At 36.3% G+C, this 27,746-nt stretch overlaps 2 protein-coding genes across 4 annotated transcripts in view; one reads left to right on the forward strand and one right to left on the reverse strand.

The window, feature by feature from the left end:
- Window positions 1-27,746, forward strand: part of GPR141 (G protein-coupled receptor 141) — a 182,518-nt gene that overhangs the window by 93,427 nt on the left and 61,345 nt on the right. For both annotated transcript variants that reach the window (XM_019925388.3, XM_019925394.3), the window contains exon 3: window positions 27,619-27,743. The gene's annotated coding sequence lies outside the window, so the exon portion shown is untranslated. The remainder of the gene's footprint in view (window positions 1-27,618; window positions 27,744-27,746) is intronic.
- LOC109548348 (THAP domain-containing protein 5) overlaps window positions 1-27,746 on the reverse strand; it is a 217,697-nt gene that overhangs the window by 92,563 nt on the left and 97,388 nt on the right. The window lies entirely within an intron of this gene.

A 27,746-nucleotide genomic window follows, 5' to 3' on the forward strand; every position in this document is an offset into this window, starting at 1 on the left:
CATGGACAAATTCCTCTATGGATTAGGAGTGTGGAATACTTTCCTCTTACGACTCAAATTCCAGAAAAAACTTTTACATGATAAGGCAAGTAAAAAGACAAATGGCTGACTTGGAAAAATACTTCAACTTATATCACCTCATGCATAAAGGACTTCTAGAAATAGAGAAGAAAAATTTCAACAAATCTTTAGAAAAAAATAAAAGTAATGCAAATGGTCCTGAAGTGTGAGAAAAGATGATCAACCTCACTCAGAATATGAGATATGTAAATTAAAATTTCACTGAGATACCATTTCTCACATACCAGATTGGCAAAAATCCAAAAGTATGACAGCATGCATCGTCAGCAAGGCTGAGAGAAAGGAAAAACTCTCATTCACTATTGGTGATATTTAGCAAAATTACATATGCATTTACCCTTTAACTCAGCCATCTCATTTTTAATAATCTATCCAGAAAATACATTAGTAAAAATATGAAAAGATATATGTTCTAGACTATTTATTGCAGCACTGCTTCTGATAAGTAAAAGCCTAGAGACCAGACAAATGTAGACTAGTAGAGGAATAAGCCCTAGTAGGTCAGGACACTGGAGGACCATGCTGCATAAAGAAGATGCAAAAGCTCTCCGTATATAACTATAAAGGGATCTCTAGGATTTTTTATTTAATGAAAAAAGCACTCTGGAGACAAGCTTGCAAACTATACTGACTTCTACCTAAGAAAGGAGAGGATACAAATATATACCTACATTTACTTATATTTAAAAACCAGTGGAAGGATAAACCTAAGAATAGTTATCTCTAGGGGGAGGGAGAAAATAGATTGGAAGGGGTAAAGACGGAAGCTAGACTTCTTTGCATGTATCTTATTTAGTAGATTTGATTTGGAATCATGTATATTCTTCACATTATTATGAAATTAAGTCTAAGTAATAAAAGGCAAAATGACACAAATGAAACTAACTCTGTATTGAGTTGGTGGTTTTATCAGTGAGAGAAAAATTATTTCATTGATTGTAAAACACAGTAATTTAACAGTATATCCTTTGTGGAATAGATCCTATGGACAAAAAGAACAACAAAATTTAGCTGTTTTTAGTAATCATAGTGTTAATGTTATGGAAATTTTTTTTTCTAAACCAATGTGTGTATAATAAGGGTGTGTACACATGCACACATATGTGTGTGTGTATATATATATGGATAAAGCAAATAAGTAATTATGTTAATGCTGTTGAGTCAATATTTTCAGTATAAGAGGAAAGAGATGCAAATATAAAATCAAAGAAATTGTGTAAAAACCCATAGGCCTAAATTTGAGTTGTAAATACGAACTTTATAAAAACCTGATGAGTTTTCTCTTCAAAAGTTACATATTTTCTAAGTTTGTCCACTGAAAAGGACTAGAAAAAATGACTAACCCAGAGCAAAGATCATCCCAAGCATCCAGACTGTAGTCCCTGAACACTCATTTCCATAAAAAGAACAAGAGCTCTTTGAAGAGATAGCTGATTCCAGGTCTGTGGCAGCAAATGTACAAAATTAGCCTGAAATCTCAATATTGAAAGTAAGGAGATTATTGAAAATCACTGGAGCCATATCAAAAGGACTCAAGAGGCAACTTGAATTGGCTTCTACTTGTCTCAAAAATGGGTAATTGAACCATCAATAGGGATAATAACTACAGTGAATTGAAGTGTATTGAACGTGTTTAATCCATGAGTTCATAATGCTTTGAAGAAAAACAAACAAACTTGTGATCACTATTAGATGCTAGGGAACCAATTCATTCTGAAAACTGGTAAACAAAGGGAAAGCATTTATCCTGTAATTTGTATACAAACTATAATGAAGACTAAATATACATACATATTCATATTCCATTGATAAGAAAATGTTCTTTATAAAAGAATTCTAAATGATAAATGCAGAAAAAATGAGAGAATTAGAATACCAACATTTCACAACCCCTAATGAAAACTGCATCTAGGCAAAGAGTATCAAAGGCTATTAAAATTATTTGGTTAAAACTAATAAAAAACTTTATAGTGGACTGCTCAGGTTGGCAACACTTGAATCTACTGATCAATTTTAACACAACAAAAAACAGAGATACAATCAGATACCGTGTGACGCCTAAAGTGATGCAAAAGGAAGTACAAAATACCAGCTATGAAGTATTCTTGCCAAACATCGAAAATGAATCTATCAAGCCTCTAAGTACAACTGTACAGGAAACACAAGGGACAGAAGAGCATGTTAAACAACACTCTGGTGACATATCAGTGAAATCCAGTACGTGGAAGACTCTACAAATGACGAACTTTCTTCAAAAGATAAACAAAATACAAATAAAATGACAAAGGAGGGGGGAACTATTGATTAAAAGAGACATAAGGGATATATCAACCAATACAAGATATGGATTGTTCGGCTTCTGATTCTAACAAGCCGGCTGTAAAAACAACCAAGTAACAACAACACAAAAACAACCAACCGACCAATAAACAATAAAAACATTTATGTGATATATTGTGATACTAAGATACTAAGGAATTATAATTTTTAAGTATAACAATGGTATTGTGGTTATGTTAAAAAGAAGAGTCATTATATTTTAGGATTGGCACATTCATTGAGGAAATATTATAATACCAGTGATTTGCTTCAAAATAATCTAGTGTTATGGGAGAAATGGTGGGGGTATAAATGAAAGATTTTTCATGTGTTTAAAATAATTGAGGGGCTTCCTTGGCAGTCCAGTGGTTAAGAATTTGCCTTCCAGTGCAGGGGGTGCGTGTTTGATCCCTGGTTGGGGAGCTAAGATCCCACATGCCTCACGGCCAAAATAACAAAACATAAAACAGAAGCAATATTGTAACAAATTCAGTAAAGACTTTAAAAATGGTCCATATCAAAAAAATCTTAAAAAAAAATAATTGAAGTTTGAACCATGGGTGCATGGATTTATTGTATTATTCTTTCTACTTTTGCACTTATTTGGAATTTTCCATCGTGAACACACAAACAAAATCTAGAGGGTTTACCTATGCTGAAGCCAAGCAGATTTCTTAGGCAATGTCTTTGGAGGTAGGTACCACATAACAAGCATCTCCTTATTCTTACCTATTCAAATTTGGTTATCTTTTCACAGTTAGCTAAGAACTTATCTCGGTGGTTAACACACTCTTAATTGCCTTTTACTTCAACACTTTCTACTATAGCACTAACCAAATGTTTTTTTTTTTTAATTTTCAGAATTTTATTCCAGCTACAGTTCTCTCTTCTAAATCACATGTATATAAAACATGTCCATAAGTAACCATTGTTTTTGCTTATCTATGGTTGCCTGCATGTCATAGGATCCCCCTTTTCATTCATACAATTTTTTAAACAAGCATTAATAGTTAATACAATGCTTGCTATATGTTCTAGACTGACATAGGTGCCTTAGGCAACACGGAATAAACAGAATTACATCCTTCTCTTCAAGGAAATGGCATAGGTAAAATAACTGGCACATCACAGGAGAGCTACAGAGGTTGATGCCCTTCCCTTCCTGTGTGCCTGGTGTTGTTCAGAAGGGCAGGGTACACAGTCGTGGAACAGAAAGCACAATTCGTATTATCCTGGGTGTTGTATTCATGCTGCCACCATACATAGTATGTGAATTAGGTTTAACCTAAGGATTAACTATAAGGTACCTGAAAAAGCATCCTTGATTTTTCCCAAGACCCTGGCTTTACAGTGGTGTGTTAGTTTCGGCTTTATAACATAAAGAATCAGCTATACATATACATGTATCCCCATATCCCTCCCTCTTGCATCTCCCTCCCACCCTCCCTATCCCACCCCTCTAGGTGGTCACAAAGCACCCAGCTGATCTCCCTGTGCTATGCAGCTGCTTCCCACTAGCTATCTATTTTACATTTGGTAGTGTATATATGTCCATGCCACTCTCTCACTTTGTCCCAGCTTACCCTTCCCCCTCCCTATGTCCTCAAGTCCATTCTCTACATCTGTGTCTTTATTCCTGTCCTGCCCCTAGGTTCTTCAGAACCATTAAACCATCAAAATGTATTTTAAATGTATTTTAAATCCAAATAAAAATAGAAAAATGGATTTCAGAGGCATCTCAAGCATTGTGCCAAAACTCAGGTTGAGATAAGACAAGAGAGCAGAACAAAAAGAACCTAGGTATCCAGCATTTATTGTGTGTTTGAATGAATGAATGAATGCATAAATACTGTTAAATGCTTTATATGTATATAGTATTTGTAAAATATTTATGTATATAAAATACATACCACATGCACATATAGTTTCTTTAAATTTTCCCAACAGCCCAGTAAGGTCATCATTGTAGTTGCTATTATTTTTACCAAAATTTTACTGATCAAGAATGGTGACTAATTCAGGTTACCTGCTTAAATATGTGCTATTTTTACTAAACCTCCTAGGAACAAGGATTGTGTAAGTTTCCTTAGCTGTCCATTCTTTCTTGTCCATACTGGCCATTTGGCTCAGTACAGAGCTTGGCCCTTACCTTGCCCCCTGTAAGAGCTAACAGCCCACATTAACCAGTGTCATGGTAATAAGAATGCATGTCCTCCTCTGCCAAGGCCAGTCAGGAAGCAGGTCTTTGTGTTCTTACAGTATAGGCGCTTCTGTTTGCAGAAGAGGCTGAATTTTTGGTAGATCTTGCTTTGCAAAGCTTTGGTTCTCCCCTTGGGGCCTCACATGTATATACAGGACAGGTGCTGCTTATGAGTCCTTTATCATCAATCTTTTATTAGGTTTTTCATATCTTTGGTGAGTCCTTTAGATTACAAGCTGAAAAAACTTATTTTTAAAACTGAAGTCCAGCCAGCATATTATCCCTCCAAAGTGTCTTTTATTAAAAACAAAAGACACACACATGCCCCACACATAGAAAAAACTCGCACTGCCAAAAGACCCATCAAGGTCTTATTGTATATTAGAAGAGAGGCACTATTTCTCCGGGCAGCATCCTCCTGGTCTCCCTGGAGACCATCAAGAGGACAAAAGCAACGTGAAAGTCATAGGAGCTTCATGGGCAGTGGAATAACAAAGGCTGATTGTAGCCTTTTCAGGTGAGGAGCAGTCCAGAGAAACAGCGTGATTCAGATATAGGAGCTATTATTTTGACTTTACCACTGACTGGCCAAGGAGACTTTGCAAGTCACTGAATTTTTTGTGATTCAGTTGCCTCATCTAAAAGTTAAAAACAAAAGATATTGCTTCTTCCTTCCTAAGCATTGATTATAGAAACGCTTAAGAGGAAAGACATATTTTCTAAGTGATTGAATTTGGACACTAAACAAAGGACTCCAAGAGTTTAGCAGTCATTAGACGATTTAATATTTGGCTTTTCTGAGCCTCATGTGTAAAATAATCCTCAGCTGAGATGAGCTCATGTATTTGAAACACATACCATGTAATCAAAGGGTAAACACACTGGCACCCAGTAAACATTTCCTACACAATTGTTAATTATAAGACAGAGCATGATGTAATGATTTTTATAAACCACATGGTTTAGAAACAGACAAGCCTGGGTTGGATTCCTAGTCTGCCCTCATTTAACCTTAGTACAATAATAAACCTTGCTGTTTGAACACTTTTTAAATGGGGAAATAGTTTTTGTTTTTTTTTTAACATCTTTATTGGAGTATAATAGCTTTACAATGGTGTGTTAGTTTCTGCTTTATAGCAAAGTAAATGGGGAAATAGTTCTATTGTGAGGAGTAATTATGTAAAGTACCTAGTGCAGTGTCTGATGCATAGGAAGTACTCAAGAAATGGTGGCTTCTGTCTAAATATTCATGCACCCATTCATTATGTGTCTATGTCTACAGTGCAGCTTATCATATTCTGCAATACCTGCTTCTCTGAGACCAAATCACATTGGAAATGTTGACTCACTGAATTCACAAAGCTGCATCCAAAGCTTAACCATTTTGCACAGGGGAATATTAAGATGAGAACATGCAACAAAAATACCTCCTTGAAATACTACCAGGTTGGAAGATTAAGGGCTCTGTGCACACACTGTGCTATGGAGTGCACAAACAGTAGTAGTTGCAGTATTTGTGGGTAATTATTAACATTTATCATCTCTGTTTCTTTGTACCACTATCTCAGTTTTCTGCTATAAATCTGGATGTTTTATTTTTTATTTGTGGTAATAATTTGGCCTGGCATCTTTGGAGTTCTCTGTTTTGCTATTACTTAATTACAGATGGTATCATTGAGGAAAAACACTGGAGTTTTTGGTGCTCTAATGTCTGAAATCAATTTATGAACCTGGGACCAAGCCCCATGGTCAGCACATAGTAACTGTTAATGTTCTCTTTCCCCTCTAACCTAATTTCATTGTCAAGGAAAGATATGTAGTGTGATTTAAGCAAAAGGATGATTATCTGAATAGGTGGAGTCTCATTACAGCCAGCATAATGGCCTGTCATACTTGCTTGGTTATATCTGGAGTCTGCGTAAATGGGTATATATTGCCATTATATATAATGTACTTGATTTTAAAACATTTCCACAGATGGTTTCCTGTAAGTACTTGATCTTTTCTTTCCTTGACTTTATTAATCAGCCCTTTCCCTGATTTTTACTTACCTAGAATTAAATTAAACTCTTATTAGAACAAAAAATTTATCTGTCCTAAAGATATCTGATTTTCAGATCCTGAAATTTCTACAAATACTTTGCAGAGCTTATCACATTAAAAACTCTTACATTTTAATACTGTTACAGCATAAATGCTAAATATAAAAATACATTAGTTTTGATATTAGTATTGAGTTCAGCACCGAGTTAGAAGAACTATGTGTACAAAACAAAACATAACAATGCACTACCTCCTAATAACAAGGTAACTAAAACATGGGCTTTGACTTCAATGAATATAAAGTCCTAGGGTAACCATAGTCAATAAAAATTCTAAAAAGCCATGTCAACTGCATCTGCTAGTATAGAATTTTTTTAAATAGTATTTTTATTGTTGGCTCAGCAAAGCATTTTCCCTCTAGGCTATCTAATTCTGAAAGCACACACAAAATGAGATGTTAAAATATTTGATAAAATGAGTTTCAAATGAGATAATCCCAGGTACAAAAATGCAGTTAAACACATTGTGTAAAGAAATTAATAATTAGAATGAAAGTCATAAATTAAAAGGATGAATTTGGCTGATGGAGCTAAAGCTGATACCTGAAGTACGGACTATAAGGCTAAAAGTAAAATATCCCGTTACTTAGTTTAATGATTAAATAGACATCAGTAGGTTTAATCCTTTTGATTTAGCAGCCTGAGAATGAACTCATATTTACAAGAAAACCACAACTTTTGTATTTGTCTCTTGCTTGCTATCTGTTGTAGTATCTTGAAGATGAGAGATAGAAAAAAATTGCTTAAAAGTTCAGACTATAGTGGATAAAACTGTATTGTATAATTGAAATTTGCTAAGAGAGTAGAACTTAAATGTTCACCCCCCAAAAAAGAAAAGATAAATATGTGAGGTGATGGATACGGATGTGTTAATTAACCAGATGAGGAGAATCCTTTCACAGTGTATATATATATCAAATCACTATGATGTACAATTTATCTTACAACTTTATACGTCAATTATGCCTCAATAAAATGGAAATTAGAAAAAAAGTTCAGACCTTCATTTATGTTAATAATGTAATAGCTTTAAACATCTATTCTGAAATTAATGGCTTTCTATTTTTATTAGGAATCCTGAGAACCTGTGCTGTTTCCCACCCCCTAATTCTCTGCCAGAGGCTTTGAGTTGGGGAAGGAGGTTTTAAAAGATACAGCAAGATTTCAGGTTTTAAAAGATACAGCAAGATTTCCTGCTCCACAATAAAACAATTAAATGAGAATTTCTGAGAAGTTGCCAAGAACAATCAAGAAAGATGTTGCTTTTTCTGCAGAACACTCACTGAAGAATAACATTGCATCTTAGTCAATGAGCAGATTCTCATTATTTATTTAGATTTATCTGGCAGTTATTCTCTGAAGGGCTCATTAGAGGAAATTATTCCAAGATCATATACATTTACAGACATGTTATTTATCCCTATGTTTACTTTCATATTTTTTCATATTTAACCCACAAATATGTCTTGAATCTAGTCACATTTCTCTATCTCCACCACCGTAAGCTTTCTTTTTTTTTTTTTGGCTGTGCCCTGCGGCATGTGGGACCTTGGTTCCCTGACTAGCGATCGAAACTGCGCCCCCTGCAGACTCCATTTTAAGCGTGGAGTCTTAACCACTGGACCACCAGGGAAGTCCCTCACCACCCTAAGCTTAATACAGACTATCACCGTCTTTCACTTAGATGAGTGGCATTACGTGTAAACTGGGTTTCCCACCTCCACTCTTGCCTTCTCCATCTGTTCTCTACTCCACAGTCCCGTGATGACTTTTCTGCAAAGAAGCCAGCTGGGATTTTGATAAAGATGACATTGACTTCATAGATCAATTTGGGGAGTATTATCATCTTAACAATACGAGGTCTCTGATCCATGAACATATTTACATTTTATTAGTTTTCTTCTAATTTCTTCCAATGATGTTTTGTAGTTTTGGCAGTACAAGTTTTGCAATTCTTTTGTTAATTTTACATCTAAGTATTTTATTCTTTTTGATGCTATTAAGTAAAAATTTTTTTTTTAAATTTCATTCTCAGATTATTCATTGCTGCTATTGAAATACACGTGATTTTTATAGGTTGATCTTATATTCTGTAACCTTGCTTAACTCATTAATTAGTGATTCCTTAGGATTTTCTACATAAAATGTAATGCCACTTGAAACTAGAGATGGTTTTACTTCTTTCTTTGTAATCTGTATGTCTTTTAGTTCTCTTTCTTGTCTAATTGCTCAGTCTAGAACCTCTAGTACAATGTTGAATACAGGTGATGAGAGTGGTCATCCATGTTTTGTTCCTGACCTTAAAGGGAAAGTCTTCAGCTTCACCATTAAGTATATTAGCTGTGAGACTTTTGTAGATGCCTTTTATCAGAGAGAGGAAATATCTTCTATTCTAGTTAAATTTTTTTTCATGAAAGCATGTTGAATATTGTTAAATGCTTTTTCTGTATGTATTGAGATTATCATGGTAGCTGCAGGGGGTTGGTTCCAGAACCCCTGCAGATACCAAAATCCAGTAATGTTCAAATCTCTTATATAGAATGGTGGAATAGAGTCAGCCCTCCGTATCTGGGGGTTCTGCATATGCAGATTCAACCAGCTTTGAAATTTGATATGTGGTTGTTAAATCTGAGCATGTGGAACCGGAAGATACAAAGGGCTGACTATAGTTTTTGTCTTCTTTCCTTCCATTCTTCAGATTACACAGCCTCTATCAATTTATCTTTGTGTTTGCTAATTCTTTCTTCTGCCAGCTCAAATCTGTTGAACCAATTCAGTGAATTTTAATTTCAGTTATTGTACTTTTCAACTCCAGAATTTCCATTGACATTTTCTATTTGGTGAGACATCATTTTTTTTTTTTACTTCTATAACATGCTTCTTTTAGCTCTGATGTTTATAATGGCTGCTTTGATGCCCTCAAAGGCAATTTCTGTTGTCTACTCTTTTTTTCTGTTTCCGGGCAACACTTTCCTGTTTATTTTTGTCTTATCCTTTTTTTGTTGAAAACCAGACATTTTCAATAATATATTGTTGCAAACAGGAATACAAATCTGTCTCCTCCCTATTTTCTTTGGTATTCTTATTGTTTGCTTGCTTATTAATTTAGTGACATGGCTGGGCTAGTTCAGTGAAGTCTATTTCCCATGTAGGTGCAGCCCTGGGCATGTGCATAGTTTCACTGACCTCCTTCCCCACGGATGAATATGGCTTTAGCTGGTTCTCTTTGACTGTTTCTTTCCCTGAACACCCTGTTAAGCTTTAGGCAGATTATCACACCAAGCTGTTAGCCTCCACTATTTGCCGGCTGATTTCTCTATTGTTTTTGACAACACCTTGGGTCATAAATTGCTCCACAGTCTGATTCAATTAGAGTTGGGCCCCTTTGCAGAGGTAGTCTTTGAGGCTTCATTTAGCCCAGTAGAGCTCTTCTTAGCTATCTTGTTCTCTGGTTCTCTGTTATACTTCCAGCTGCTTTACCATTTTCCTTGTTGCTATCAAGGAGACTCCTCTTAATTGCTTACCTCCAAGAACTCTATTGCTTTCATCAGTGTCCTTAAGCTTGAACATCCTCATGCTCTGTTACAAATAAAGAGGTACCTTTCCTGATTTCTCTATTTTAACTTACATTACCTGTCACTCTCTCTTCATTTGCCCTACTTTATTTTTCTTCATAGCCCTTGTCTTGACCTGACATTACATTACATATTTATTTATCTTATTGTCTATCTCCTCCATGATAATATAAGCTCCCTGAGGGCAGTTTAATGCTGTATGCATGATTCCCGTGCCATATGCCTAGTTCCTAGAATTCTGCTTAACATAAAGTAGGCATACTAAACGGTGGTTGACTAAGTGATTTAGTGAATAATGAAGGAATAAATAAATCAACAAACACCACTATCCGCTGAAAGGAAAAGGGAAAATTTGCAGCGAGAGTTAAGTCGTTGCATGCAGGTGACTATTCAGAAAGCCAAGAAGTCTATGATGAAAAAAAAACATGTTGAGAAAATGAAAATTACAGTGAGATGAGTAGGTCTAATGCCCCAAATGAAGATGAACTCAATAATAACAATGATGATGATGATACTAATGACAATAGCTACACAGCTAACATGAACTAATGCTTACAGGAGGCTGAGCCCTATGCTATGTTTGAATCCATTATTTCATTTAATACTCACAATGATGCTTTGAAGGAGGTACTGTTTTGCAGATGTGTATAGTGAGCACACAAAGGCTCAGGAGTAAATGTAGGGCAGTAACACAACTAGCAAATGACAAAACTGGGTATCCAGACTGGGCAGTGAGATTTCAGAGACTATTTTATTAAATAAGCTATGATAGTATGCCTAAACATACATGATATTAGGAATTAAGGAAATGGTTAAAAATAAAGGAAATAAAATCAGAATCTTCATAGATCCCAAGAGCTGTGGGTGAAAGTGAGGTCATGTTCATATTAATTCTCAAATTATTTTGGCTTATTAACTTATTTCTTGGTCCCCTGTGAAGTCGATTTCTGCAGCCCCCACCTCCCACAAAAGTTCTGAGGGATTCCTACAAGGTATGTCATTTGTCTCACAAATATTACAAATGTGGTCTAGGTACTGCTGTTTTTCTTCACAAGTTTCCAGTGGGCTTACAGCACCTCCTGCTTGACCTCCTGGTCTCCATGGGTGTCCTGTCACTACTCTGTGGCCCCCATCATCAATGCACTAATTCACAGGACTAGAATCATGATAGTTAATGGGTTCTGAGCAGAAACGAGGACCATGCTCATCGTACCCACTCTGTGTTGCACTTCATCTATGGTCTGGAAATCCAAGTTACCCTACTCATGCCTGAAAGTCTGAAAGTGTTCCTCGTGAAAGGAGATCTTTTAGCCTCTGTAAGACTTAGAACTGAGCCCATGGACTCAGTCTTGGGAAGATACTTGAAGTTGCTTCCATTAGCCCTTTTTGAACCTTTATGTATTCATGTAAACCTGCACGTACAGCCTCCTTTCTCTTCTTAAACCAAAGCAAAAGCACTAGCCTGAATGGATCTATGTGAACTGATAGCCTTTAAGTGCTGTTTGCTAATCATGATCAGACACTGTTGAATTCCAGCACTGGTGCAGCCTCAGCTTTAATTGATTGCTTCTGTTTGTCTCCAAAGCTGTTACTCCTGACATTATATTTTATTTTCACATCTGGTTAATTTTCCAACTTGTATGTTATCCTAAGTTTGTGGACCACCAGGGAAGCAACTCGAAAAAGCAAAACGGAGACATGTTGCTTGTCTTCTCTAGGGTTCTAGTCTCTAAAACTCATTGCTAGAGACTTCTGTGGAGAATAGTTACTGAATACGCAAATGATCACTTGGGGAAATGTGTCAAGCTAGAGGAAGGGGATTGCAAGAGTATGCAGTTTCCTTACATTGCATTGGGAAGGAGTGATGTCTTAACTCTAAAGAATTAGAGCAGTTGTCAGCTCTGATGGAGAATGTGGTGAAAACAACGTATACTCTGAAGTCAGACAAACTTGGATTAGAGTCCTGGTTCTTTCACTTCAACTGATTTTAGCAAACATGCATTGAGTGCCTACTGTATATGTCAGCCACTACTAGGCACTAGTGACAGAGATGAATAAACGATTATCCTGAAATGATACAGTTCAAAGTCTAGATGGGGCAAATCACTTAAAAGTATAAAAAATTAGATAAAATGATGTACTAGATCAGGTGTAGTTCGAAGATACCTATTGTTTGAAATTATATCAAGTTAATTGTTCTTAAGCCTCAACTGAATTTTTCATCCATAAAATTGATCATAATACTTTAAAAGATCATTTAAGGCTTGGAAAAATATAAATATATGTATACACATACATACACATACAAACACACACACACACACACACACACACACACAGAAAGAGACAGACAGAGAGTAAATGATAAAGCAAACCCATACATCTTTACCAAGATTTGCCTCTTGTTAACAAGGTTAAATAACCTCTTCAAACTACTGCTGTAAGTTGAAGGATTCAGCACTTGCACCTCTTTCCTCTTCTGTCCCAAAGTTCATTGACAGATCTGAAACATGTATTTTAAAAGATATAATTTCCAACAGTGATGGGAAAAAAAAATGAAAGTCTGCTATCAGTAGAGCAGAAGTCTTGAGGCATTGCAATTATGAATCAGAGCTAAAAGAATACAACCCAAAATACAGGCTGGAGAAAAGTATCTCAGATGGGATTCTTTCCTCTCCAAAGAGATCCAGAGAAATTTTAAAGTCAGAGTCAACAAATGCAAACAAGGCAACCATTGGGGTAATTTATTAAAGGTCTTCCTTCAAAATAGCTGAGCTAGTTGGGGGCTGCTGCTTCTCCACTTGCACTGCCCGCCAGTGAAATCTCTGGGGAGACTGGGCTGGACCAAGAGGCAGAGCAGAGGTGGAGATTAGGCTCTACCTTTGGGTGACAGCTGGGAATTAAAAATGGAAAAGGAGCAGTAGACACCAGGCTTTACCCCTAGATTAAAGCCAAGGCAGGAACTGCTGTAGAGAAAGTTCTGACATAGAGATTCCCAGAGAAGCATTTGGTTGACGGGAAGAATGGAGAGCACCACTCTACTCATTTGACCTCCTGCCCACTCTGCCCAACCTCATCCCCAGGCCCTCCTGTCAACAAACACCACTAGTCCATGATCAGAACTTCTAGCCACAGCAGGAGAATGAGAACCCTCTTTGGGGAATGAAAATAGACTCGTGACCAACAGTGTTTTACGTCTAAACCCTCAACTCAAAATACCAGCATAGAGTTCTAAATCTTCAAATTTTCAAGAAGGCTAATAGTGTGAAACAGAGGCACTGATAAGATGAAGACAAAGGAAATATTCAAGGAAGCAGAGTTAATGGGGGAAACAAACAAAACATTAACAAAAGAGAATTCATAGATGTTATAAATTGAGACAGAGTCCTTGGAAATTAAAAAGAAAACAGTAGATGAACTGAATTGCAAAGCTGATATAAGAACAGATTAGTGGTCTAAGAGACTGAAAGAAGAGTCTCCCAGAATTCACTGCAGAGGGAAAAGTAGGTTGACATGGTTTGCAGAGGTTGGCTCTGACGCTATGCAAAAAAAATTATTCTCTGGGGCACTGTCACTATCAACAAAGCTGGTGTTTGCTCTGTATTTCAGAAGCTAAAGACCAAGAAGGGGTTTGAAACTCCAGTCCAGCTGGGTTTTAGTATTAATTGGATGGACTTTGTATTACATAGAATTCATTTTATTTCATGTTATTTCCTTCTCCATGTTAAGGCTTTATGGCTGACCAAGAAAATGAGAGCCTGGATGTGTTTGCCAATGAGAATGGACCATCAGCCTCCACCATCTGTTGCTCACAATTCTTTCCTAAGATCAGCCAGGCAATTGATGTGAAAGGTCTCCTAGGGAGGGTTATTTCTAAATGTCTTCTGGTGGATAGCTTTATAATCGATATAATCTGGAACTCAGAATAGCTTTCCTGTACCTGGTACCTAGTGAGGAGGAAAAGGCAAACTCAAACTCTCTGATCTGCTGGGGCTCATAACCCACGGTAGATATAAAATGCAGATGTTGTGTTTTATTAGGGAAACTCTTAATTTTATGACAGAAACTCTGAACTGTTTATATTATAAAAAACTCATACAGGAGTTTGCCACCACAGTTTTACGCTGCAGTAGGATGCTTCTGCAAATGATACGGGAGTGTGCTGCAAGGTCGTTAAAGCAGGGCTGGGTCAGCGAGTGTGTTCCCAATGAGCCGCCTGCCAAAAGTTAGGTACTTGTCCGAACCTATGCCTCAAGATAGGTCTTATCGGAAAGAACTTTCTCTGATGTGATAAATACATGCTTTCTGCCTAGACTGCTTATGTGAATAAAGGTGTTTTTTTTTTTTTTTTTTAATGACAAAGTTCTCTAAAATTACCGTGGCACAGACAATTTTAAAAAGAGATTTACTATTTTGGGGAGGCGGGGAATGAGCAGCCAAAATGGGGGTCAGTTTTATTTTGGAACATTTTAAGGAAAGGGATGGGAAATTGATCAGGGAATAAATTTCAAAATCTCTTAATGTGTGAGTTTCTAAAATCCTATATATAACAAGACAATTTTGTTTGTGATGACTCAGTTACAGTAGGAATTGTTGACTGATTTAACAAGACCCTAAAATTTAAAATGGGTGAGTTTACAGCTTAGAACTCATTTCAGAGCAAAATGTCCTTCAAGATTATAACTGGTTACAGGCACTCATACTGCAATTCGCCATCACTCAGGCTAATTCCTGAGAAGCCTGGGAGATTTTTTGCACCATGGCTGGCAAGAGAATAGTCATGAGGCCCACTATGTACCAACTGAACAGATGAGAGCCCTTGAGTTGAAAGAGAAATTTGGAAAGTGTTAGCAGCAGTATCCAGATCAGATGTTTATTCTGGCAAATTTTTAAACTAGAGGTTCTGCCCATTTTCTATGCTCAAAGATAATGCAGAGGAAAGAAAAAAGGTACCAGATAAATTTCAGAAGGTCTACACCTATTCTCACACAATTTTCCTGGGCAAGAAGTAAGAATGGCAGTGCTTTAGTGAAATGTCTGAGGTGGCTCAGAATGTTTAACAATTGGATCAAGATTCCAACGATTTGAAACCTTTAGCAGTCTGAAGATGGATCAAACTGGATTTTATATAATATAATATATATATTTGATATAATATTATTTTATATAATACTCTTCAGAACTGCTTCAAGTTTGCTCTAGAACCCTGCATCTAACTACAATTGTTTCTGTTAATAGCAGAAGGCCACAAAATATGGCCCACATGCCAAATCTGACCTGCTGTCTCTTTTTATAAATTCAGTTTTATTGGACCACAGTCATTGGTTTATTGTCTATGACTGCTTTTGACTTATAAGGGCACATTTGAGTAGTTGTGGCAGAGCTCATATGTACTATCTGGCCATCTACAGAAAAAGTTTGCTGACCCCTGCCTAAAGCATCCCATAAAATGATATATGTGGGCTTCCCTGATGGTGCAGTGGTTAAGAATCCTCCTGCCAACGCAGGGAACACGGGTTTGAGCCCTGGTCCAGGAAGATCCCGCATGCTGCGGAGCAACTAAGCCCGTGCGCCACAACTACTGAGCCTGCACTCTAGAACCCACGAGCCACAACTGCTGAAGCTGGTGCACCTAGAGCCTGTGCTCCGCAACAAGAGAAGCCACTGCAATGAGAAGACCGTGCACCACAACGAAGAGTAGTCCCTACTCACCGCAACTAGAGAAAGCCCACACGCAGCAATGAAGACCCAATGCAGCCAAAAATTAAAAAAAAAAAAAAGATATATGCTTCCTGAAGATGCTTATTCAAACTAGGACACAGAGTGGTGAATAACAATGTGTTACAAAAGATAATGAGTGCATCAGTATAGATAAAACTCAACTCAAATTAAACTTTGTTGTGAGCCTGTCCAGTGGAGAACCTAAAACCTGCTGGGGTCACTATTGTGACATTGGCCCTGTTACAGGATGTACCCACAGATATTCCAGTCTATTGTCACCATAGCTACAGGAGGTTTAATTCTCTGTATATCTACATGGTTGTGATGCAGCATCAGCTGGTTGGAGACAAGCCTCTGCCACTGAAGAGCTGTGTCCTGGGCTGCAGTCAGAGACATGACATGATGAGCATCATTTTTCACAAGTCTCACTAGAGGTGGCAAACAGCCATCCTTGCAGCATTATCACATCAGGATAAAGGCTGACCAGGACCAAGATATATCATTTAGATTTATATTTTCAAAAAGGTGAAATATTTAATAAATAGAAAAGAAATATACTTTCCTATAGTTATCCTAGGGCCACTCTTTTTTTTTTTTTTTTTTTTTTGCGGTACGTGGGCTACTTATGGCCTCTCCCATTGCAGAGCACAGGCTCCGGACGCGCAGGCTCAGCAGCCATGGCTCACAGGCCTAGCCGCTCCGCGGCATGTGGGATCTTCCCGGATCGGGGCACGAACCCGTGTCCGCTTCATCGGCAGGTGGACTCTCAACCACTGCACCACCAGGGAAGCCCCGGGCCACTCTTATTTAAAGCAAAGTTTTTGAGGAGAGTGATGTGGACATAGTGGTGGCAAGAGTCATTCCCTTTTTCTCTTCTTTTTGATTCACAACTAACCAGACATCCATAACCCATCAAAAGTGCCTCTGCACAGTACACCAAGACACCCGGGAAAGCCACCTTTCCACCTGTGAGAAGTAGATAGGAAGTGGATAGGACCTCAGAGGAAGATGTGGATCCACACCCACTAGCCTGCCCACCCCCACTTGCTACCAAAAGGAAGAAGGTAATCTGGAGAGTGCAAAACTGGGCACTCATGGGAGACAGAGAAATTGTAGAGGTGCAGCCCACCTGACGGGAGAACTCAGCAAGCCATCAGAACAGGATGGAGATGAGTTTGGAGGCAGAGGAAAAGGAGGAACAGGCCAGGGGAGCCTCACAACCCAGACCGACACTGCCACTTGCTGGGACTGTGGTGGTGGCAGGGGCGACCTCTCTGGCAGAGGAGGTGGAAAGCGAAAGTGTGTAGCATGGAGAGTCTGTTCAGTAAAACAAACCAAAACCCTGTGTTATAGCACCATCTTCTGGAAAGCAAAAGAAAAGTTTCCAATTGCTAGATTGTTGAACTGTCAGAATCAAAGTAAACAAAGCCTTCCTTCTGTAAATAAGAAAGGTATCTGATACTTCACATGCAACAGAAGAGGCACATTTCATCAACCACTATGAAAAATCATGTTAATACGGTATCACGAAAAGAAAATGGCAATTCTCCAGCGGTAAAATTCAAATGCATGAAGTATTGCTACTTAAACTGATAAAAGTTCAAAATAGTTGTTGTGAAGAAATTCAGCAAGCTACAGGAAAACTCGGAAAGACAAGTTAATGAACTCAGGAATAAAATTAATAAACAGAGGGAGTACTTTACCAAAGAGATTGGAATTATTAAAAAGAACCAAACAGAAATTCTGGAGCTGAAGAACTCAATGAATGAGATGAAGAATGCATTAGAAAGCATCAGTTGATCTGACGCAAGAGAGAATAAGTGACCCAGAGAAATTTAAAAATGATTCAGGTGGAAGAGAAGAGAGAATTAAGATTTTTAAAAAGTGAAGAAATCCTGTGAGAGCTATCAGTTTCTATTGGGAAAGCCGATATAAGAGTAATGTATCACTATGGTTAATAATACTATGTATTATTATAATACTATATATACTATATTATAAAGTACTATATTATAAAATACTATATTATAAAAATGATTATATATTTAAAAATGATTCAGGTGGAAGAGAAGAGAGAATTAAGATTTTTAAAAAGTGAAGAAATCCTGTGAGAGCTATCAGTCTCTATTGGGAAAGCCGATATAAGAGTAATGTATCACTATGGCTAATAATACTATGTATTATTATAATACTATATATACTATATATAATACTATATTATAATACTATAATACTATAATACTATGTATATATTATAATACTATGTATTACTAGTACTAGAATACTAGTATCACTATGGTTAATAATACTGTATTGCATATTTGGAAGTGTCTAAGAGTAAATCTTTAAGTCCTCATCACAAGGGAAAAATGTATCTATTTAAGGAGACAGATGTCCACTAGACTTATTGTGGTAACCATTTTTCTGTATATATAAATAACAAATCATTATGTTGTATATCTGCCACTAATATAACAATTAGTTATATGTCATCTATACCACAGTAAAAATTTTTAATAAAAATAAATAAAATTAGGAATGATGACATTAGATGAACTTGATTCATAGTTGTATCCTCATCACAAAAACACCACATTTAACTAGCTATTTAATTGTCTGAGATGGCGTGTAAGAGAAATATATGTATTTTTTAATACTATCATAGCTTGTCAAAACCTTGTGGTCCTATCCCGACTGCTATCCCTACTGGGAGATAAATTCAAACTAATTTAGTGGTCCAGATGACTATCTTTCTAGTATTGAAGAACTGAAGGAGCAACTGTAGATATCTACTGATTTTATTTGCTTTGGGCAATACTCTTCCTAGAAAAGCAGAAGCAGGGGTTCTTTGTATGCTCTACCTCCTGTGTTGGCCATGGAGAAAGAACTGTGAATAAGTGAAAAGGTAGCTTTCACATCTTTCATTCAGAGTGTCATGCACCTATAGGACACTTTTGGAGGTGGCATTAAAAAATACATATAATAGACATAATAATAGCCCTATTCTACAGTTACCTGAGGACTATATAAGATAATGTGAAGAAAATACTTATTGAAGGCATAAATATCCAATGGATGCTAGCTAACAGGGTTACTAATCATTATTAATCATTAATGCAACTCTGACTAACATGATACCAAGTAATAACAATATTGCTGTCCTGGGTATATACCCAAAGAAAATGAAAACACCAACTCAAAAAGATATATTCATCCCAGTGTTCATACAAGCATTATTTACAATAGCCAAAATATGGAAGCAACCTAAGTGTCCATCAGCAGATGAATGGATAAAGAAGACGTGGTTTATATATACAATGGAATATTAGTCATAAAAAAGAATGAAAATTTGCCATTTGCAACAACGCAGATGGACCTGGAGGATATTATACTTAGTGAAATAAGTCAGACAGACAAAGACAAATACTGTATAATATCACCTATATGTGGACTACAAAAAATAAAAGAAATGAGTGAATATAACAAAAAAGATTAACAGATATAGAGAACAAACCAGTGGGCAGAGGGAAGGGGAAGGGGAAAGGTAGAGGGTTAAGAGATGCAAACTACTATGTATAAAATAAATAATCTCCTAGGGTATATTGTACAGCCAATATTTTATAATAACTACAAATGGAGTATAATTTATAAAAATTTTGAATCACTATATTGTACAACTAAAACTAATATAATAGTGAAAATCAACTATAACTTAATAAACAAAATAACAGTATTACTGTTAACAATAATCTTGGGAAAGTTATCAAAATATTTCTGAGTTTTTCTGCATCTGTAAAATGAGACTAATGATTCCTACTCCCTACAATTGCTGAGGGGATAATATAATTATTGATTAGTTTTAATAGAGATATAATTGACATATATTAGTTTCAGGTATACCACATAATGATTTGATATTTGTGTATATTGTGAAATGATCACCATAATAAGTCTAGTTAACATCCAACCCTGCACATAGTTACAAGTTTTTTTTTTCTTGAGAAGAGAACTTTTAAGATTTACTCTCAGCAACTTTCAAATATACAATACAGTATTAACTAGTTCCACCATGATGAACATTACATCCCCAGGGTTTATTTATTTTATATAAAATTCTTAGTATCTGCTTGGCACATACTAAGCAACCATCCATCTATCCATCAACCCATCCACTCACTAAGCAATCATTTATTGAATGTATACAATGTGTTTTGTGCTGTTTGCTAAGTTTTGGTCAATTGGATGTAGATAAATCACAGTCCCTAATTTCATGGATCTCATCTTCTGTTGAACTGTACATGACATATGGACACTGGATTAAACAAATGAGTTTATTATGGTAGAGAAATTAAGCTTTTGGTGAACAAGTTGGGGATGATAGCAAATGAGAGAGAGAGTGTGAATGGGAAGACTTGTACTCCCAGGTGAAGGAATTCAAAGACAAAGAGACACTCTCTAGCAGAGTGCTGGCCCATGTGACGAGGCCCATGAGTGATGTTGCACAAGCAGATGACAGGGTCCCCAGCAAAGGCAGGAATCAAACTAACATGAAGCTTCTGGAGCTATGCCGTTAAGTACAAGGCCTGGTACAATAAGTATTCATTGAATAAATTAATAAATTTATCGTTCAAGAAAAAAATGTACTCTGGAGACACAGTGACCAAAATAGAGAACTGAGACAAAAATGTTAAGTAAACAGAAAACCTGGGGAGATTTTTTTTCAACGAGAATGAAACTTTGGGGGCTGCTAAAGGAAAGGTCTATTGCAATTGTCTCTTAAACTTCTCTGGCAAGAGCTGCCCATTCTCAAGTAAACGCTCTCAACCTCTCACTTGAGGAGTGAGTGTTAGGTAACCAAGGAAACCATCATTGATGAGTTCCAGGGTAGGGCTCAATCAGGTAGGGAGGCTTCCTGGAACTGAAAAAGCCAAATCTACCTTAAGCTACAAAGGGCAAGCACAGATCCACTAAGGGGAAGACAAAGCCAAACAGTTGGGAGCTGGGTGTACATAGAAATGGATGATGAGGCAAAAAGTTAAGGTTAAGATCAAGAGGAAAAGCCCAAGACTATTTCTGAAAATGGGGTGGGGATGTGTGAAGCTCAGATTAGGTGCTGGCCTGGCTTAGCCTAGAATAAAGGTTTCTGGTGATCCAGTTACTAGATCTATTTGGGGTATGTGTGTGTGTGAAATTTATTGGTGAATAAATACATTGAAAACTGAAAGTCTTCCCCAGTGTTCTAAGATTTCCTGCCTAAGTCAAAATACCATTAGATTTCTTATCTATTTATAGGAGGGCAGTCTCCTACAGTGCAAGGGTTGATGCTCTGCTTCTAGAAAACCAAGTTCTGTTTTAAAAATGGCACCATAAAGCTTGTTTCCTAGGAATTACATAGACCTCAAATCTAGTCCCTTGCTGAGAGGAAGTATAGATTTGAGGTACATTTATGTTTCCTCATATAATTAATTCATTTGTCACCCTAGCAACTGCCCTGAAATGCCTTACAATATCCTGACATGCATATAAATAGAACTCCTCATACTATGAGAAGCCAGGTGAGTGTTATTAGTTATTCCAACAACAGAAGTTTTATGGTGTAGACTTCAGGGTGGGAGCCACAGTTTGAATATAAAGGCATCATCATCATCATCACTGTCATCCTCACTATGGTTGTTCTCATCATCATTACCTTCCTGTATAACAGTACTTCTTTACAGGTGGCAACTTTTCTTTAATAACTAAATATAGTGTCTGAATGCATTAAATAGTAAAAACTTTGGGCCTTTGCACTCATGGGGATGTTTGATAGTCTGTTTCAGAACATTCTGTATGTGGAGTTGGCAATTCATGGAATAATTTACAGGGAAAATGCTGCTTTAGACAAAGTTCATGCACATCATAAAACAAATCAAAGCAAAATTCTCCAGCAGAGGCCTAGGCAATTAGCCTATTGTCTTAATTAGCAAAATGAGGCTCAGAGAGTCTATGTGGTTTTTCTGAGGCTACTCAGTTAACCAGGTGAAAGGGAGGAACTTGAACGCAGATGATTTCCAAATCCTTGTGTTCTACTGTGAGTACAGAGTCCACATGCTAATTCACGTGGCTGGAAAGTTAAATTGTGACAGGGATATCTTGGACATGTTACCAGAATGAAGATGAACAATATTCATTAGACATAGGTTATGTGGTTTTCATCCAGGTATTCAGCAAGGTAGCTGCTGGCCATATTGACATTCTGGAATCCTAGGCTGTATGATATCTGGAGAATGGCTCTAGCTGAAGGACACACATGAATGGACTGTTGCCCAACTGGAAGCTTTCAGGTGGCTGGGAGAGGCCTTGAGCTTCAGTTATGGTCTATTGGACACCTTGAATGGCGACGTGGTGATCAGATTTAGGATCCAAAAAGTTATGGAAAAGCCTGGAGCAAAGTAAAGTTTAGCAAAGATCAATGCAAAGGTCTTCTCTTGGGTCTAAACCACAGGATGGTGGAAAATGTGCTTGTGGGAAGCTCTTAAAGAAAGCACCATATAACAAAGAGACATCATTTCACAGGTCAGAGTACACTGAAGGCATTAGGTGCCATTCTGGATAAACTGTGAAGAAGGAGGAAGTTAACTAAACTGAAGGGTATTGAAAGCAGAGTGGCCAGGAGGATGGAGGAGCGCAAAGCCACACCACACATGTATTGTTTTAACAGAACAAAGCTCCAGGCATGGAGAAGAGAAGACTGGACAAGTCAAGTATTATCAGCACTTACAGTGCTGTCGTATAGAAAAGGGATTAAGTTTTTCTCTGTGGTAGAGGGGGAATTGAACATGTGGGTAGATGGTATAGTGAGACATTTCAGCTTGTAAGTAATGAATAGCTTTAAACATCAGAGCTGTCAATGAACAGGTAGAGACTGGATGATTACGTGGAAGGTGTTTCTAGTATCAGTGCCTATCTTCAAACACTGAGATTCTGTCTTCACAGATCCCTCTCCTGCTCTTTAAATATTTGACATTTTATCATCACCAGCCTCATTTTTATATGGGGTGCCAATATTGGAAATCATTCTTTTTATGTGATTAAGATGATTCTGAAGATCTGCAGCAGAGTTCAACCAAAGTGTACTTTGCACATTGATTTAATAGGTAAGAGCTGGAAGTTCACAAATGCCACATGCAAATTTTCTCTTAATGAGCTCTAAATATGGATTTGGAGCGAATTGTTCTGGCACTATTTCAGTGGGGATGAAGCACTGACCAAACATATTTCAAAGTGAGGAAGAGGATGTATTAGCATCATATCCCGGAAAATGAGCAAGAGCATGCAAGGAATTTGGAAGAGGAGGACACTCCATCTCAAGCCTCAAGGAAGAAAGAGACTGTTGGCTGAATCCTTATGTGGAAATAATAGAACTGTGAAAATAATTAGTGTTAAATCAAGTATAGCACCGAATTTCCAGTGAGGGTCATTTTTTCAAATAAACTTTTACTGTTTCAGTATAATGTACAGACAGAAAAGTGCACCAATTATAGTAGTACAACCACAGAATTACCGGGAGCAACCACCCAGACCAGGAGATAGCACAGAAGTCCCCCTTCTTTCAGTTACTCCTCTCATTTATCCCAGAGGTAACAACTACCTGATTTATAATATCATATCCGTTTTGCCAGTATTTAAATTTTGTATGAACATAATCACACAGCGACTTCTCTTGTGTCTGGCTTCTTTTTACTAATACATTGTTTGCAAAACTCATCTATGGTTTTTCATGTAGCAGTACTTTATTCATGTTCATGGTAAGAGCAATTCTATACATCCCACTTTTTTCTGATAATACGTTTTATTTTTGATTGACATCTGGAAGATTTTAGACTTGGGCTGTTATACCTACTGCTGTCTCAAACATTCTTGTAACTTTTTTGGAACACATACATACGCATTATTTGTTGGGTGTGTATCTAGAAATGCAATCGCCAGTTCATGAGATATGTGTATACTCAGCTTTAGAAGTAAAGCTTTAGTTGTGCCATGTTTCCACTCCTTCTAGTAGTATATGAATATTCTATTCACTCCACACCCTCTGCAACACCTGGTGGTGTGTTTATTGACATATATATACTAATATGTATAAAATAGATAACTAGCAAGAACCAGCTGTATAAAAAAAATTTAAAAAAATTTCAGCTATCTGGTGTGTAGTGATATTCCATTGCAGTTTTTATTTGCATTTCCCAAATCACTAATAAGAGTGACCAACATTTTGTGGGTTTATTGGGAAATTTTTTGCAAATTGTCTGTTAATGTATTTTGTGTATACTAACTTTATTGTATTATCTGTCTTTTTCTTATTGATATATATTTGATATGAGTCCTTTGTCAGTTATATGAACTACAAAAATCTGGAATTTTTATGTATAAAATCAGGGCTCTTGCAAATAAAGATAGTTTCATTTCTACTTTTCCAATACTTATACCTTCTATTGATTGTCTTGCCTCAACACACTGGGTTAAGATAGATCCTAGATTAGAATGCAATGTTGAATAGTATTCTAGTAGTCAGAAGTCATCCTTTACGTATACCTGATATCAAAAGAAAAGCTTTCAATATTTTCCATTGAAGCATGATGTTTGCTATAAAATGTTGTAAACATCCTTCTATTCTTAGTTTGTAGGTTTTCTTTTCTAAAATCACAGATAGATGCTGAATTTTATTGAGTGATCTTTCTGCCTCTGTTTGAGATGATTATGATTCTTCTCCTCTATTCTGTTGATGTGGTGAATTGCATTCATCGATTTTCACATGTTACACCAGCTTGCCCTCCTGGAATAATTGTATTATCGTTTTTATATATCATTGGATTTGCTTTGCTATCATTTTGTAAGAGTTTTGTATCTATATAAATAAGAGAGTGGGCTCCCTTAGGTCCTTTAATGTAATGTTCTTACCAGTATTTGCTACCAAAGTTACAATGACCTCAAAATATGACTTGGGAAATTTTTCCTCTTTCTCTGTCTCTGGAATAGTATATGTAAGATTGATTTTTATTTCTAAATGTTTGGAGGAATTCACTAGTAAAACTGCCAGGCTTGGAAATTTGTTTTCAAAGGATGTTAGTTACAGATCCAATTTCTTTACTACATATTAAACTATTTGTATTTTATATTTCTTCTTGTGGTATTTTGGCACTTTTGGAAAATTATGGCTTTTAAAACCATCTAATTGTTTCATTGAAATTATTACTATAAAGCTGTTATGATATCCTCTTGTTTTCATTTTCTTAACTGTGGGATCTGTACTGAAATCCCTCCTTTGAATAAAATCATTCTTAATATTCATGTTTTGTGCCCTCTTTCTTTTTTTCTTGACCTGTCTTTCAGAGATTTATCAAATTTTAAAACCAACTTTTTTTAAAAAAACAACTTTTATATTGATTTTCTCCAGTGCATGTTTGTTTAATATTTTATTGACTTTTGCTTTTATTTTTATTATTTGTTTCTATTTGTTCTCCCTAGGTTTATTTTTCTTTTAACTTATGGACATGGATGCTTGGAGAATTTATTTTCAGCTTCACTCCTAATATAAGCATTTAAGTATGGTGTTAATTGTGTTCTGAAAGATTTGACAAGTTGAAGTTTCATTATCATTCAAAGAAAAAGTTTCCTAATTTTCATTTGTATTCATTTTTTTTAGCCTTTGAATTATTTAAAAGTACTTATATCAAGAACTTTTCTAACATAAGAAAGTTTTAATATTATCTTTTTGGTTATTGATTTCTAGCCTAACTACTATTGTCAGAAAATATACTGTGTATAATTTTAGTTTTTAGATCTCTGTTGAGATTTCCTTTATACCCATCACTTAGTTAACTGGCTTTGACATTTGATGTGAATTTTGCTCTTGCTGGATATAGGGTATGTATATTAGGTCAAATTTATTGATGGCATTGTTAAAAATCTACTATATCCATATGGAATTTTTATCTGCTTGGTCTATCAGTTACTAAGAGACATCTGTTAAAAATCTTCCTAGGATAATGGATTTGTCCATTTTCCTTTTAATTGTGTCATCATTTTGCTTTATATATTTTGAAACTACATTATTAAGTGCAAGAAATTTAGAATTGTAATATTTTAGAAAGATTGTGGCATTTATCATAATGAAATTCCCATTGTTTATTGCCAATAATGCTACCCTTTTCTGCTTGATTTCTCTGCTTCTCAGTGGCCAGTTATAAACAGGAGCACCTTGAGTAAAAAAGAGTCAAAAATCAGGTTCACTTTTTGTACTTCTCTTCTCCCGGGGATTTGGTTTCTTCAGGTTCTCACTGCCTGGCCAGCTTTCTAAAGCCAATAGAATTTATACGCTATCCAATTTTTTTAGTTCTTCTCAGAGGGTGGGTTTGTCTATAACAGTCTTCTCTACCATTACTAAGAATTGAAATTCCTCCAGCATGAGTTATTTTGAAGCATATAACATTTTTATTCCTATAACACAAATGGTGCACACGGGCCGAAATTGAAGACTTTCCAGATGTAGAATACTTCCCTTGCAACTGAAAAAACAAAATCAGGTGCATTTATAACATTATGTTTGAAATGAGAAATGTGAACAATGAGTAACAAGAGCTGCAAAATGTTTGCCTAGAATATTAGTATTCCAGCATTGCAAAGGAGACCACAAATCATCTGAAGTTACCAAAATCATAATTCTAATTTGGGCCTTTAAAGTAGAGAGAACTCAGGGACGGTACAAGTTTGATGCTCCCGTAATTTTTTTTAAATAAAGAAATGTCAAATTAGAGTTTAAAAATTCGAGTGGTGTTTAAAATGTTGATATTTAATAAATTAGCAATCTAAAGTCACAGATTTCTATATGTTATTAGGTGATTTACAAGATAATTACAATATTGATAAAATGTTAATTTATAGTGTTGCATAAAATGGCAGGCAAGTTAGAGCAGTTTGAGGAACTTAGTTTTCTTTCAACATTTGCAGTATATCTTTATCACTGTGTGCAGAACTTCTTTTGAAGATAATGTTCATGGTCTAAAAAACAAGGCTGTGGACTAACATACTCCCCTCCTCTGGCACTATAATAGACTCTGGTTCAAATATCCTCTTTCTTAACTCTAATTAAATGAGCTGATGTTAGTGTCATGTTTTAGTCAATATTGTATATCAATGACAGAGCTAATCACCAAAATACATTATAAGAGTAGGAGTCCTAGATCCCCAATGGGGTATAGAACAACTCCGTAAATTTTCTGAAAGGAAATTATATATATATATATATATATATATATATATATATATTCTTCCACCCTAAACACAGCACACAGTTCAGCACACATTTTTATAATATCACTGCCTTTTCCCCCCATTCTCTACAAAATTCAGTTTGAATAATTTTTTTTTAAAATGGGTTCTCATAGTAGTCCTAAAACCTTAAAAAAGAATTTCTTGACAGTTGGCCTTCCTATAATTTTGCAACTTGGACTGTTCATCTTTAAGAGCTTGGTTTTTCAGTGTTAGTGTGTTTGAAATGGTCTTGAGGTTTTGTGGTTGCTGTTGATTCTTTGCAGAACTTAACTTAAAACACTAGCTTCCTTTTGTTTGGTGAACCGGCCAGGCCCTGTGAGTGCATGCAGACCGTGGAAGTGCCCAAGCAGCCTTGTCATTGAAAAAGAATCAGATTTGGAATTCAGACAGATGGCCTAACTCTGCACATTTCCCTGAGAAATCTGGCTTTTTCAGGTA

The sequence above is a fragment of the Tursiops truncatus genome, chromosome 9 (genome assembly GCF_011762595.2).
Source record: "Tursiops truncatus isolate mTurTru1 chromosome 9, mTurTru1.mat.Y, whole genome shotgun sequence".
NCBI lineage: Eukaryota > Metazoa > Chordata > Mammalia > Artiodactyla > Delphinidae > Tursiops > Tursiops truncatus.